Source organism: Callospermophilus lateralis, chromosome X, assembly GCF_048772815.1.
Source record: "Callospermophilus lateralis isolate mCalLat2 chromosome X, mCalLat2.hap1, whole genome shotgun sequence".
Classification (NCBI taxonomy): domain Eukaryota; kingdom Metazoa; phylum Chordata; class Mammalia; order Rodentia; family Sciuridae; genus Callospermophilus; species Callospermophilus lateralis.
The window spans coordinates 106368229-106381230 of NC_135325.1; the positions used below are offsets into that span (position 1 = coordinate 106368229).

At 37.7% G+C, this 13002-nt stretch overlaps 1 protein-coding gene across 5 annotated transcripts in view; it reads right to left on the minus strand.

Annotated features, from left to right (window-relative positions):
- Positions 1-9927, minus strand: part of Enox2 (ecto-NOX disulfide-thiol exchanger 2) — a 316931-nt gene extending 307004 nt beyond the window's left edge. For 3 of the 5 annotated variants that reach the window (XM_077106348.1, XM_077106345.1, XM_077106344.1), the window contains exons 1-2: positions 9652-9927; positions 8305-8364 (exon numbers count right to left, since the gene is read on the minus strand). The gene's annotated coding sequence lies outside the window, so the exon portion shown is untranslated. Of the gene's footprint in view, positions 1-8304; positions 8365-9651 lie in introns of those variants that run through there. The other 2 variants (XM_077106346.1, XM_077106349.1) reach the window with 2 other exon arrangements.
- Between the last annotated feature and the right edge of the window lie 3075 nt (positions 9928-13002).

Genomic DNA, 13002 nt, shown 5'->3' on the forward strand with positions numbered 1-13002 from the left:
CATAAAAAACAAGTATAAGAAGATGTCAATTATAAAATCTAAATGATGAGCATCTGTGTGTTCATTATAGTTTTTCAACTTTTTTGTCTATATATTTGAAAATTTCATAATAAAAGGTTTAAAAAGGAGAGGGGTAAAGGATATGGCTTATTCAAATGCAAATGCTTCAGAACAAAATAATCATATTTATATAGAGAACCATAAGGCAAACAGGGAAAAATAGTAAAAACTGGTGAATCTGAGTGAATGGTACATAAGACTTCTTATGTGATTCTTGCAACTTTCTGAAAGTTAGTTTGTTTCTAGACATGGGGGTGCACATCTGTAATCCCAGTGACTCGGGAGACTGAGGCAGCAAGATCACAAATTCAAAGCCAGCCTCAGCAATTTAGTGAGGCCCTAAGAAACTTAGTGAGACCCTGCCACAAAATAAAAAATAAAAAGAGATGGAGATGTGGCTCAGTGGTTAAGTATCCCTGGGTTAAATCCCTAGTACCAAAAAAAAAAAAAAAGTTTGTTGAACAATTAGCCCTTTCACATAATGTCTCAGTAAACATTTTTAGTACAGAGGGTATTAGGTCAATAATAGTAGGTATGTTGGAAATAAGGGTGGGGGACAATGGTAATCAACCCTTGGTGCTTTGGGTGTCCTGCTATATGCTAGGTACTTGGGAGAACCTAAAGAGGTAAAAAAACATAGCTCCTGCCCTTAGCAAGCTCACAGGGTAGGTGAGGGAATGCCAACCAATATCTCAAAGAGTAAATGGCTGGACCAGAATTCTAAGAGAGAAGTATAAATATCGGAAAGGTAGGTTAGAGCCAGATTGCAGAGAATGTCAGGCTGAAGAGTTTGAATAATAGGAAGCCATTTATAGTGTCTGAGTCAGAGAAAGAGAATAATCTAAAACTGATTGGCCAGAATGTACAAATTACCTTCAACATGTATTTGTTTTATATTTATATACTTCTAGCCCTTATACTTACTTCCCATATCTGGACATGAACAATGGGGATTTTTGACATTCTGGATGCTATGTATTTTTCAAATACTTCCTGACATTTCTTCAGCCTCTCTCTCTTTCTCTCCTTTGGACCCCACAGAGAGCTGACCAGTGCCTGCCTTGGCCCTGTTGACTCAGCAAGCAATAAATATAATGTTTCTGCAATGAAGCTATTGCTCTGAAACTGATTTCCTTCGTGATAATCAAATCCCAATTAGTGCTGGGATCACTGATTTGAATTGCAAAAAATGAATATTCAGCTAAGTAGCATGTAAAGGAGTACAGGAAAATATGGCCTCTGTGCAGAAGGAAACAATTATTCAAAGTGACCTCTGTATATTAAAAGAGAACCTAACAAAAATGGCATTGTTGAACAATGGCAAGTGATTAGGATAAAACCTCTCAAAGACTACCAAATTAGAAAGTGGACCTACTCTGTATCCTGTATCCCCCCTCCATAAAGCCCATCCTCCAATACAATCATGTTATTCCCCTCTTTCAAACCATGTGCTGGGTCACCCCTATCAATAGGACAATAGCCATGTTTCTTAGCATGTTTCTTCCTTTTCTAACTGGCCATGGGACATCTTTCCAAATTCATATCCTTCTTCCCACATTCCCAGTGCCTCACATACAGTATCTTACCTTATTTTAAACTATCTATTTTTTCATGTGACTTTCTTGTATGTTAATGGTCCCTCTGCTTGGAATCTTTGCCTAACACCATTCTGTCTACCTAGAGTTTAGGCAATGCCCACTCATTCTTTATGAGTCAGCACAATTAGTCTGGTCTGTAAGTTTCCCACTCCAGCAGTAATCCCCTCCACCATGTCCACAGGGCACCTGGTCCATACATCTCTATTTGAGCCCTTTTCACATTAGAATATGATAACTTGCTTGAGTGTCCACCTATCCCCCTCACTAGAATATGAGCTCCTTAAGAATAGGCAGGGATTACATCTAATTCCTTACTATATCCTCAGTGCTTAGCATAAGGTCTGGTCCTATATGTGTACTCAATATCTACTGAATGAATGAGTTTGAACATTAAATGTCCCTTGATTTCAAACTCAGTGTCTCCTGAAATGTGAAAATTAGAATCTTATGTGATTGACCAAAATAATCATAGTGAAGTATGTTGGAGGACCCAGCTGTAGAAGAAATGATAGGAGAACAAGTCATGGGGCCTTACCACATAACAGTTTCTATCCCAGGAAATTCTCACTGGCAGTTGTTGCTAATAAAAAGAGCAGCTGGAGAAAGGGCCCTTACTGGGGATTTCCCCATCTTTATCTTTCACAGGTCACCACTGAAGCAATGCTGTTTATATAACGTTCTCCATACAGTGTTTCAACCCTTTTGAATTTCAGCCAAACTTTCATTTGATTTGAATCATCCCTGTAAATGGGTAGTCACTGAATGTTTTCCAATTCTTATTTTCATTTATGATTTTTATGCCAAGAAATAATATTTTTAAAAGACCACTGAAAAACAGAGCACCAAAAAAGAAAAGGGAGGCAAAGCTGACAACAAATAAAAATATCTCCTTTTTCTTTCTAGATTGTCAATCTGTTTCATCATACCTCCCAGCTTACAATGCTTTATACTGCATTATTAGTAAAAGCAAAAAAAGGAAAATTAAGACTTCAGCAAAACATTATACTTTGCAGGCAAGAAATAGAGGAAGTAACACTGAGGACTGGAATATAAATGTTTAGACATAATCAGTAGCCACTTCTGAAAAGTAAACATCAAGGCTGTTTTAAACAAATAACAAAAAGCAATTAGTCCTTTCTATACATTAAACAGAGGTGTATGTTGAATTAAAAAAAAAAAAAAAACATAGTCTGTCTTGATCTTCAAAAATGTCAAACTGGTAAACACTTCACTTTTTTGTACATATAAATCTAAAAGCCAAGCCAAGCTTGAGGAAGATTTAAGAGACATAAAATTTGTCTGAGGTGTCTGCCAAATCTCTGCAGCAGAGACAGAAACCCTGGAAAAGCTGACACAGTCATAACTCTCACAATATCACCACCAGGTTTGTACAGAGCTGGATGCACAGAAAGTCACTGTTCCTTCTCTCATACTGTTTGTAAACAGAGAAGTAGATCATTTGCTTATCAGTTATCTGGTGGATCATTTTTGCCTAGATGTCCCATAAAGGAAAGAGGGAGGAGGGGAAGATGAATACATTCCCATTGGCACACAGCCCAATTTTCAGCTGAGTAAATTTTTACTTAGATGTTGGGTCTGCTTGTTAAAATCTTCTTTCTTTCATTTAATCTTGAATATTCATTCGTGTGTGTATGTGTGTGTGTGTGTGTGTGTGTATGTGTTTTCTCTTTCTCCGGCATTAAAAGGAGGTATTTTTGAATATCTAGTGTATATTTCACATAGTAAGCCTACAATAATTTATAGAATGATTTGAAACCCTAATTATGATTTCTGTATTCCACTCATTTGTTCATGGAACAGGAGAACCACAGATTCTTTTAGAATATTTAAAAGGGATAATTTCTTAAGAAATAATATCAGTTTATTCAGATGATTCACGCTTAGAACTTCTGTCCTTTAGAGATCATTTAATTTTTATTATTAAAATGGATACTATCTGTGAGGAAAATGAAGGAAAGATCGCACTTTAGGGTCCTAAGTGACAATATGATCACTTATACACTTCTGTAGAGAAAATATGATATCCTACATTCATTCAATTGTATGCCATTATGGTAATCCACTATATAGGTGTAAGATCACTTAACAATGCAAGAATATAGTGCACACATGGGCTGTATTCTGTAAATAGGATTAACTGTGGAATTCAACCAAGGTCTTCCCTGGGGACAGATTGCTGAAAAATACATCTACATGACATTTTAAAAAATAAATTAACCAATGACATCAGCTCCCATGAGACACATTGTTTCCTGTACATTCAATTCTATCACAGTTTTCTGTAGCTCTCTGCTGACATCCCCATCCCAACACAGAATCTCAAAACCAAAAGAAAAACACAGCAATTGGAGCTAGTCCATCTCTCTTGCATGAAGTGTTAAATACACAAAGGAATGATTTTTGTACTTTAGCACAATGTGATCCATAACATGGTAAGATTGTGTCAGTCTGAGGCTGTTCTTGTTATATTGTGGTCACATATAACTTACCCAAGGGAATGTACAAAGTCTGTATTCATGCTGACAAAGACCAGCAGGGATTGTAGGAAAATGAAGATTGCTGAGGTACAACAGGGGACTTTGATTTTTTTCTTTAAACAATGCTCTTTATTATGATAACTTTTCTTAGTTTTACTTATTGAAATCAGTCTTCCTCATTTGTAAAATAGGAATAACTATTATATGTATTTAATATTTTTATTCTGAGGAGTAAATTAAATACCAGTAGATTGCCTGGCACACAAATGTTTACTCATATAATTCACATCAGCATTTGGCTAACATGAACTAAATGCCTGTTATGTGTTTGGCACTGGCATCAGATCCCAAGATAAATTGTAGGAGGAAAAACTGATGCTGGAAAGGAAAGCAGGGAGCTCATTTTCAAAGGTTTTATAAGCCAGTTTAAGAAGTTTGGATATTATCCTAAGGACAATGGGGAGCCATGAACTATTTTATTTAGAGGCCACATAAGTTCAGATTTGTGATTTATAAAAATCATTTTATCAGTATTGGTGGAAAATGGATTAGAAGGGAGGCAGGCTGGAGCCAATGGTAAACCAAGCTAGATGTGAAGCCTACATATGACCTACATTAAGGCAATGGAAATAGGGGTAGACACAGGGAAAAAATAGATAATTAAAAAAATAACAAATATTGGGGCTGGGGATGTGGCTCAAGCGGTAGCGCGCTTGCCTGGCATGCATGCGGTCCGGGTTCCAGCCTCAGCACCACATACAAAAAACAAAGATGTTGCGTCCGCCGAAAACTAAAAAATAGATATTAAAATTCTTTCTTTCTCTCTCTCTCTCTCTCTCTCTTTTAAAAAAAGTAATAACAAATATATAATTGTAAAAGATTAGACAATTAAAATATGCAAAAGGTTAAAATAGAAGTCATACATAATCTTACCTTTTATAACAAACCCTTATTAATATTTTTATGTGTACTCAACACTTCAGGAATTTTTTCTGTGTATACACAGATGTGTATGGTGTGTGTGGGATATGTGCATGTATTGAAACTGGAATCTACCACTCTGTACTGACAGTTTTATGACCTGAATTTTGTCTTAACATATTATAAACAAATTTCCATATCATTAAATATACTTTAGTAATATGAACTTACATAGCTACTTAAAAATTCATTCTATAGATGAACCACAATTGGTTTCATTCTAACCCCTAGTATTGGACATTTAAGATGTTCTTTTTTTTTTTTCTTCTTTTCTTTTTGCCATTATTGTAAACAACTCTGGGATAGGCATGCTTGGAGCAGAATTTTTAGAAACATTGTGATTATTTCTTCAAAACAGAGCCCTAGAAATTGAATGGTAGGTTATTTCTGATAATTTGACAAATTGCTCCCCAGAAGGGCTTTATCAAATTCTGTTCTACTAGCAGTGTCTCTGACTAGGAGGAGATGGATTTGAGAGTGATTCCTAGAATGGAATCTTGGGTAGAGAGGAGGAGTGTTTCCTGGCAAAGTATTGGGGCAAGAACAACATGAACTTGTCAAAAGGAGCAAAGCAATGGGCAGACCTAACAAGTGTAAATTGTGGGAAAAAAAATGTAAGATAACCAAGGAAGAGTGGGAAAAAATAAGAAAATTAACTAATGAAATCACGGACATTTTATTTACTACTTTATTCAGCAAGAGTACTAAATGTAGCTAACAAGTAATCTTGTCATGATATTTGGTTCTCTGTGCTACCAAGGGCCTGAATTATATTCATGTGACTATGTTGGTCCATTCTTTACATCCAATAATCACTGTCTCTCTTCTAATCCATTTTCCACCAATACTAAGAAAATGATTTTTATAAATCACAAATCTGAACTTATGTGGCCTCTAAATAAAATAGTTCACAGCTGCCCATTGTCCTTATCTACTATATACCAAATGCTGTTTCTGGATGCTACATGTATGGAGATGAATGAAACCTGGTCCCTGCCCTCAAGGAGCTCACAGTCTAGTGGAAGAGACAGAAACATCCATGCAAACAGACACGGTGTGGTGCAAGCTGGAATAGAGGTAAGTGTAGGGTCCTGTGGAAACCAGAAGCCTAATCTTGCTTTGTGTGTGCATTCACATGAGTGTGGTGAGGGGTAACATATCATATTCATATTCTTTATCAGTGTCTTGAATACATGATCCACCCTCTCAAGAATACTCAATAAGACAGGAAGAATGATTATGTATAATCAAAATCAACTCTTCAACAGTGAAAATTACCTCCACTGTTACATCAATGCACATATAAACATAGCATGTTTTGGTAATATTATACTTATTGTAGAATAACAAAGATAACAGACAAGTGGTGCATATGGACTTCAAAAACAAATTCTGTTGACACCCATATGATACTATTCACATCTACCAAGTCCTACTAATGCTGTCTCTTAAATGTTTCTCAAATCTGTTTCTGTTCTCATGTGCCACTACTCTCAGATCCTTATCATCTCTATAGAACAGAGCACCCACCTCCTAAAATGGTCATGTCTCCCTCCAGGCATCCTTCCTACTGACATATCCAAATGGGAAAATATGATCATGGAACCCCTCTTCCAAAACACTTTCATGTTTTTTGGTTGCCTATGTATAAACAGTATTTATCACATTTTGACTATTTGAATATAACTTTGTGATTTTTACCATATTCACATAATTATTGACTTAATATTTATCTTTAAAGCACCTTAAGATTGATTAATTTTCTGTTTTTATTAAATCAGATCCTAACTAACCTTCATTCTATTTATCTTTTAAAAGGTACATTTAAATATAAAATGAATAAAATTTAAAATGTTTGTAAAAATATAATGTAACCACCACTTGCAGATGCCCACATTTGGTGAGCTGCTGGGCCTAGGGGGTCATACCCAAACTTCTTAGCATTGCATTTGATTCTTCAAAAATCAGCCCTGATGTATCTTTCCAGATTCTTCTACCATTATACCTTGCTTCTCCCAGACAATCTTCATCCAGCCATGCTGAATTTCTCAATGTTTAACAAATATGTCCTACTTTTATACAGCCACATACTGACCCCTAAGAATTGTGGGCACCTATCTCCCCAACTAGACCCAGAGAGAGCTCATACTTTGTACTTTGTAGTACCTCCAACAAGTTGTTTGGGTAGAGGTCATGGAGGTGATATAATCACCCAGGTCACTTTTTTTTTAAAAGGCTAAAACAAGGGGCTGGAGTTGTAGTTCAGCAGTGGAGCGCTTGCCTTGTACATGTGAGGCATTGTGTTAGATTCCCAACACCACATATAAATAAGCAAATAAAGGTCCATCAACAACTAAAATAATATTTAAATAAATAAATAAAAGCTAAAATAAAATAAAACCCAAAATGCTGTCCAGGCCTAAATCACTCAGAGGCATGACATATTTTATAAAGAGAATCATCTAATTCAGAAATAGCCATACTGACTATAGTTTTGGCAGACACAATTAGCTATGGTTGCAATAGTAGTTAAGCTAATTTGATTTTGGCAGCTACTTTACAGCAGATACATTCTGATAGAAATTCAAAGTGAATCATTTGGATTTCTGCCAGGATGATCAACTATACTTCATAATAATCTCTCTACCACAAATAGAAATTCAAGAAGAAAAAGAAGAAGAGGAAGAAGAGGAAGAGGAGGAGGAGGAGGAGGAGGAGGAGGCGGCGGCAGCGGCAGAGTAAACCATGGTGGGAAGAGCATTGACTTTAGAGTCAGAAATCTGTACACTACAACCCCAACTAGCTCCTTATATTCTATGTGACATTGACTAAGTATTTGTTTACTCTCTCTGCATTTTAGTTTTTCTTCTAGGAAAAAAAAACTGGAATAGTACACACATTGTAAGACACTTAAGATAATGTAACAAGTACTTATGATGATGCCTGGGACATTATATGGGTTCAATAAATAGCAGTCATTATTGTCACCCAATGAGAAGAATACATTGCAGGTTACCTGCTGAAGAAGGAAAGCAAATGCATGTCTTAAGAAAATAAATTTATGCCATGCGGCTTTCAAATTGAGAACTACAGACTGTAGCTAAGAATAGCCACCAACAAAATGTCTCTAAGACAAGCTTCTTCTTAGATTTAAATTAAACTCACACCTGGAACATACCACCACACTTCTTTGTGTTCTTCAAGAATTGATTTCAAATCAGGTTCCCCTAGGATGAAAAGAAAAATCACCCAATCTTAGTTTTTTTGTCTTTAATTTTATTTGATACAGAATAATATTCAAACTATGTGGATTCTTCAAAGTGCCACATTATTATGATCCCAAGTTTTTCAACACTATTCCCCTCTTATTTCAATCTGGCAAGCCCACCTGTTACACAAAGACCCCTTTTCTATCCCTTTTTCTTAAACTCCAACCCCAGTAGCAGGAAGCATTTTCTCTCTCCTCTGCTCATTTCAAATCCCCTTTTCTCCTTTGAAGCCCAAATTAAAATTAACCTCCTTCAAAAAGCCTACCAGGATTGTTCTGAAAGACACTTGAGTTTCAAGGTTTCAGCATTTCCTGGGTTAAGCTTGAACTCCCGTAAATTAACCCCACAACCCCTATCAGTATGTCCTTTCACTAGCCCCTCAGCACTTTTTGCGTTTGTAACAATACAATAATGAATACAGTCTGTTTCACACAGTCACTCTATTCTGAAGTTTGTGTGCCCCTAAATGTTCATCAACATTAGTGCTATCGGTCTTTGCTGGAATCCTCTAAACCCCTGGGGTTTTTAAATAGGTCTAATTTGCCTTTCACTCTCCCCGGAATACTGCACTGAACATTCAACACATTATTTCTTTAAAGCAAGATTCCTTCCGACGTCAGTTCCCTGTCCCTTCTGGATACTGAAGGGAAACCCTTTCCACTCCAAAGCCCTGGTTAGGGAAGGGGTGGGTGGCTGGAAAGGTCGGTAAAGACATGGCGATCTTTTTTTAATCCCACCACCGAGGTAGAAAGAGAAATTTGACAGAAAGTCACATCCCGGGCATGGCAAAGAATTCCCACACCACCAGAGAAAATGGGGAATGTTTGCATTGGGAGGGGTGGATGCCCAAACTTGAACTGCAATTCAGGCAAGCGGTCACTCAACTCCTGTAAGCAGTACGAAAGAGTCTAGACGCCGCCTAGGGAAGACCCTGTCACGAACCCTAACTTTGGTCCTCTTGAGAGGCAAAAACCAGGGTGGCGGGTGGGAGCGGGACCCGGACCGCTTTGTGATGGACAAAGAAGATAGGCAAGTTGAAGTGGAGGAAAGCGCGCGAGTGCGCTCCCGAGACTTGAGGTTACTGATCCTCACCCCCTCCTCCTGGTGCCGACACCCCCTCCCCTGCAGAGGCGGAGCTGGGCGGAGTTAGGCACTGAAGACACGGGCCCCGGAAGCACCCTCCTTGTAGGCCCCTTCAGTCCCACAGTCCCCAGCCACAGCCATCGGGCTTTCTGCCTCTCTGACCTCCAGCTCCCCGGCTACCGAAGCGCTACTCCTTAAACAGCTGCGGAAAATCGAGCGGGCGCGGCAGGTCCAGGGCTCGAGTGCCCTCACCGCGCCCCACGCAGTACAAGTGTCTTCTCCACTCCGCGTTTCGCGCTAGCCCACCTAGGCCCCGCTCTCCGGCCCAAGGCTGTACTCTCACCTACACAGCGGCCGTTGGGCCACCTCCTATTGGTTATTGGTCACCAGGGAAGCCTGGGGACCAAGCCCTTGTCCTCATGGGAATTGTAGTTTGAGGTCGCTGGAGGCTGTTCTTTCTGGGGGGGGGGGGGGGATCCAATACTGGCATTGGCGGAGAGACGCAAGTATAAAAGGATTGTGGGAGATCGAGTCAAGACCCACTTTTTCCGTGTACCCACAATTCCTAGCCCCACCCGGCTTCCGCTTGTCTTTGGAGTTCAGACCTAGAAGCGTATTATGGGTGTTGTAGTTTGGAGTGCACTGTACTAACAATTTCTGTATTAAGGTATGAGGTTCTTCTTGCGGGGGCAGACAAAGGCTCTAGATTTATTTTAATGCTCTTAAGCTATTAGCATTTGGGGAAAAGCACTTTAATATAGTTTTGACATTCTTGTTGAATTTTGAGTGTTTTTATATTTTTTTTCAGTTTTAGTTGGACACGGTACTTTTGTTTTTATTTATTTATTTATATGTAGTGCTGAGGATTGAACCCAGGGCCTTATACGTGCTAGGCGAGTGCTCCCCCGCTGAGCCACAACCCCAGCCCGGAATTTTCAGTGTTTAAAAAAAAAACATTATTTATGCTCTGATAAGCTTAGAATTTTAACTGAGAGGAAGATATGGTCATTTAAAACTGTCAGAGTTTGATCTGTGTGAACCACCTGCATTAGAATCACTTTAAATGCTTGGAAAATTGTATATTTGTTACTAATTAATAACCATGCTTTCCTTTTAGAAACAGTGTCAGAATTCTGACATGGAAATATAATCTAGGCCAGCCCAGAAAAAGCTCGTTTAACTTTAAAAATGTAGATACATTATGTTAAGGTGAAGACCCAGGCACCTCATACAGCAGTGCAGTATAATAGTTTAGAACAGATAAACATTACACTTAAATAATAACAAATTTGATATGTCTTTAAGAAACTATTTTTGAGTAAAAATATGTCATCAGAGTTGGATTAAGAATAGGTAGGAATGCTAAACACTTTCAAGTGATTTAAAGGTTGAGGAAAATGGTTGTTTATTAAGGCTAATTTCATGGTAACCTTTAACTTTTTTATTGGAGACAAATTCGTGTAGCTTGATGAATCATTACAGCTCAATTACTATAACTTCCCTGGTAAGAATAACTTTTTATTTATAAATGGGATGAAGGAAAAGAAGGAGGAATTGAATTTTGCTAAGGTAAATAACCTGTGGTTTCAGAAAGAGAAGTGTAGGAGAAAGAGGATTTAATAGATTCAACCATTTATTCAACAAACTGCATTGTGCAAGGTTTTGAGCTGGGCATTATTGCTACAACATTGGGGGGAAAGTCCCCGCTCTCAAATAACTCACAATGTGTGGGGAGGGGGATAGAAGAGTATAAAATGGGCAAGGTGCTCAAAAGATATCTACATAGGTAGATACCTATGTAGATTCCACTTCTGAAAGAGGCCATGCCTGAAAATAGACTTCAATAACCAGTAAGATATTTTGTTATATATGAGAAAAAGAAGTCAATCATTATCTGTGAAGAGCACATAAAAGACATAAGGGCAGGAGAGAGTGCAACAAACAAACAAAAAATTCCATATTGCAGAAACTTGATCAAGCAGGGATAGAGGGTCATGTCAACAAATTCAAACTTTAACTAGGAAGTGCTAGAGGACCATCAATGGATTCAAAGTGTTTTAAGCAAAAGAATGTCAGGTGGAGTTACAAGATATGGGAAGGAAAGGAAAGGAAGGAGTCCATAATGACTCGCCAAGTTCTGACTTGGAAGACTAAATATATGGTAGTGCCATTCACTGAGATACTGAACCCAGAAAGAACAGTATATTTTCTGAAGGATGGGAAGAAATCAGTTTTGGACATTTAAAATTTGAAGAGTTGATGAAACTTGGGTGGAGATGCCTAACAGGATGTTGAGAAATATGGCTTTGAAGCTCAGAAGAGAGGCCTTAGTTGGAACTAAATATTTAGGAGATATCAGTATATAGATGGCAATTAAATAAGTAAAAATGTATTAAATTTCACTTAGAGAATATTTAGAAAACACATTTTTTTGCAGTGCTAGGGGTCAAACCTAAGGCCTTACACATGTTAGGCAAGCATTCTACCACTGAGCTATACCCCCAACCCAAGAAAAATATTTTTTAAAAGACAAAAATTAGGGCTGGGGATGTGGCTCAAGCGGTAGTGCGCTTGCCTGGCATGCGTGCGGCCTGGGTTTGATCCTCAGCACCACATACAAATAAAGATGTTGTGTCTGCCGAAAACTAAAAAATAAATATTAAAATTCTCTCTCTCTCTCTCTCTCTCTCTCTCTCTCTCTCTCTCTCTCTCTCTTAAAAAAAAGACAAAGATTAAATCTAAAACCCTAGACAATAACAATATTCAAGTAGCTGGTAGTGGTAGATTGCCTTCAAAGGTACTGAGAAGGAATGCCCAGAGAGATGAACCAAGAGAAAACAAAGCAAAATTATTAGAATATAGAACAGAGTGGCTAAGTAGCAGAAGAACAGAAGAATAATAAGGAAGCATTCATTCATGCATTCAACAGGTGTTTAATATTCCTATAATATAACAGGCATGATTCTAGATGCTCAAAATAGAAATGTGAGAAACACAAACACAACCCTCACAACCTTCCCTTTGGAGGTTCTATTCTAATAGGGAGAAACCATCAACAAGCAAGGTAAGTAATTAAAATATATAGCTATGACAACTAATATTTCTGAATAGCTTATTGGAATATGTGTGTGCATACACACAAAGGTAATATTTGATTCATTATTGTATATTAAGGTGAATTTGTGAAATAGTGGCCCAGGATAAACCATTTTGGCTGGATTTAGAGATCTTATTAACAGATCAATTTTTGTAAGAATCACCTATATAAGATTTTTTGTTTTGATTCTCTTTAGTCATATATGACAATAGGATTCATTTTGACATAATTATAATGCTTGGGATATAATTTGTTCTAATTCAGTCCCCAGTACTTCCCCTTTCCTCTTCCCTCCCCCATGTTCCCTTCCCTCTCCTCTACTGATCTTTCTGCTATTTACAAGACACTAATTTTAAACAACTATAAGTAAATAGATCAAGTTTTGAGCTCTCTCCAAAGCCAGTGTGGTGCTCAGT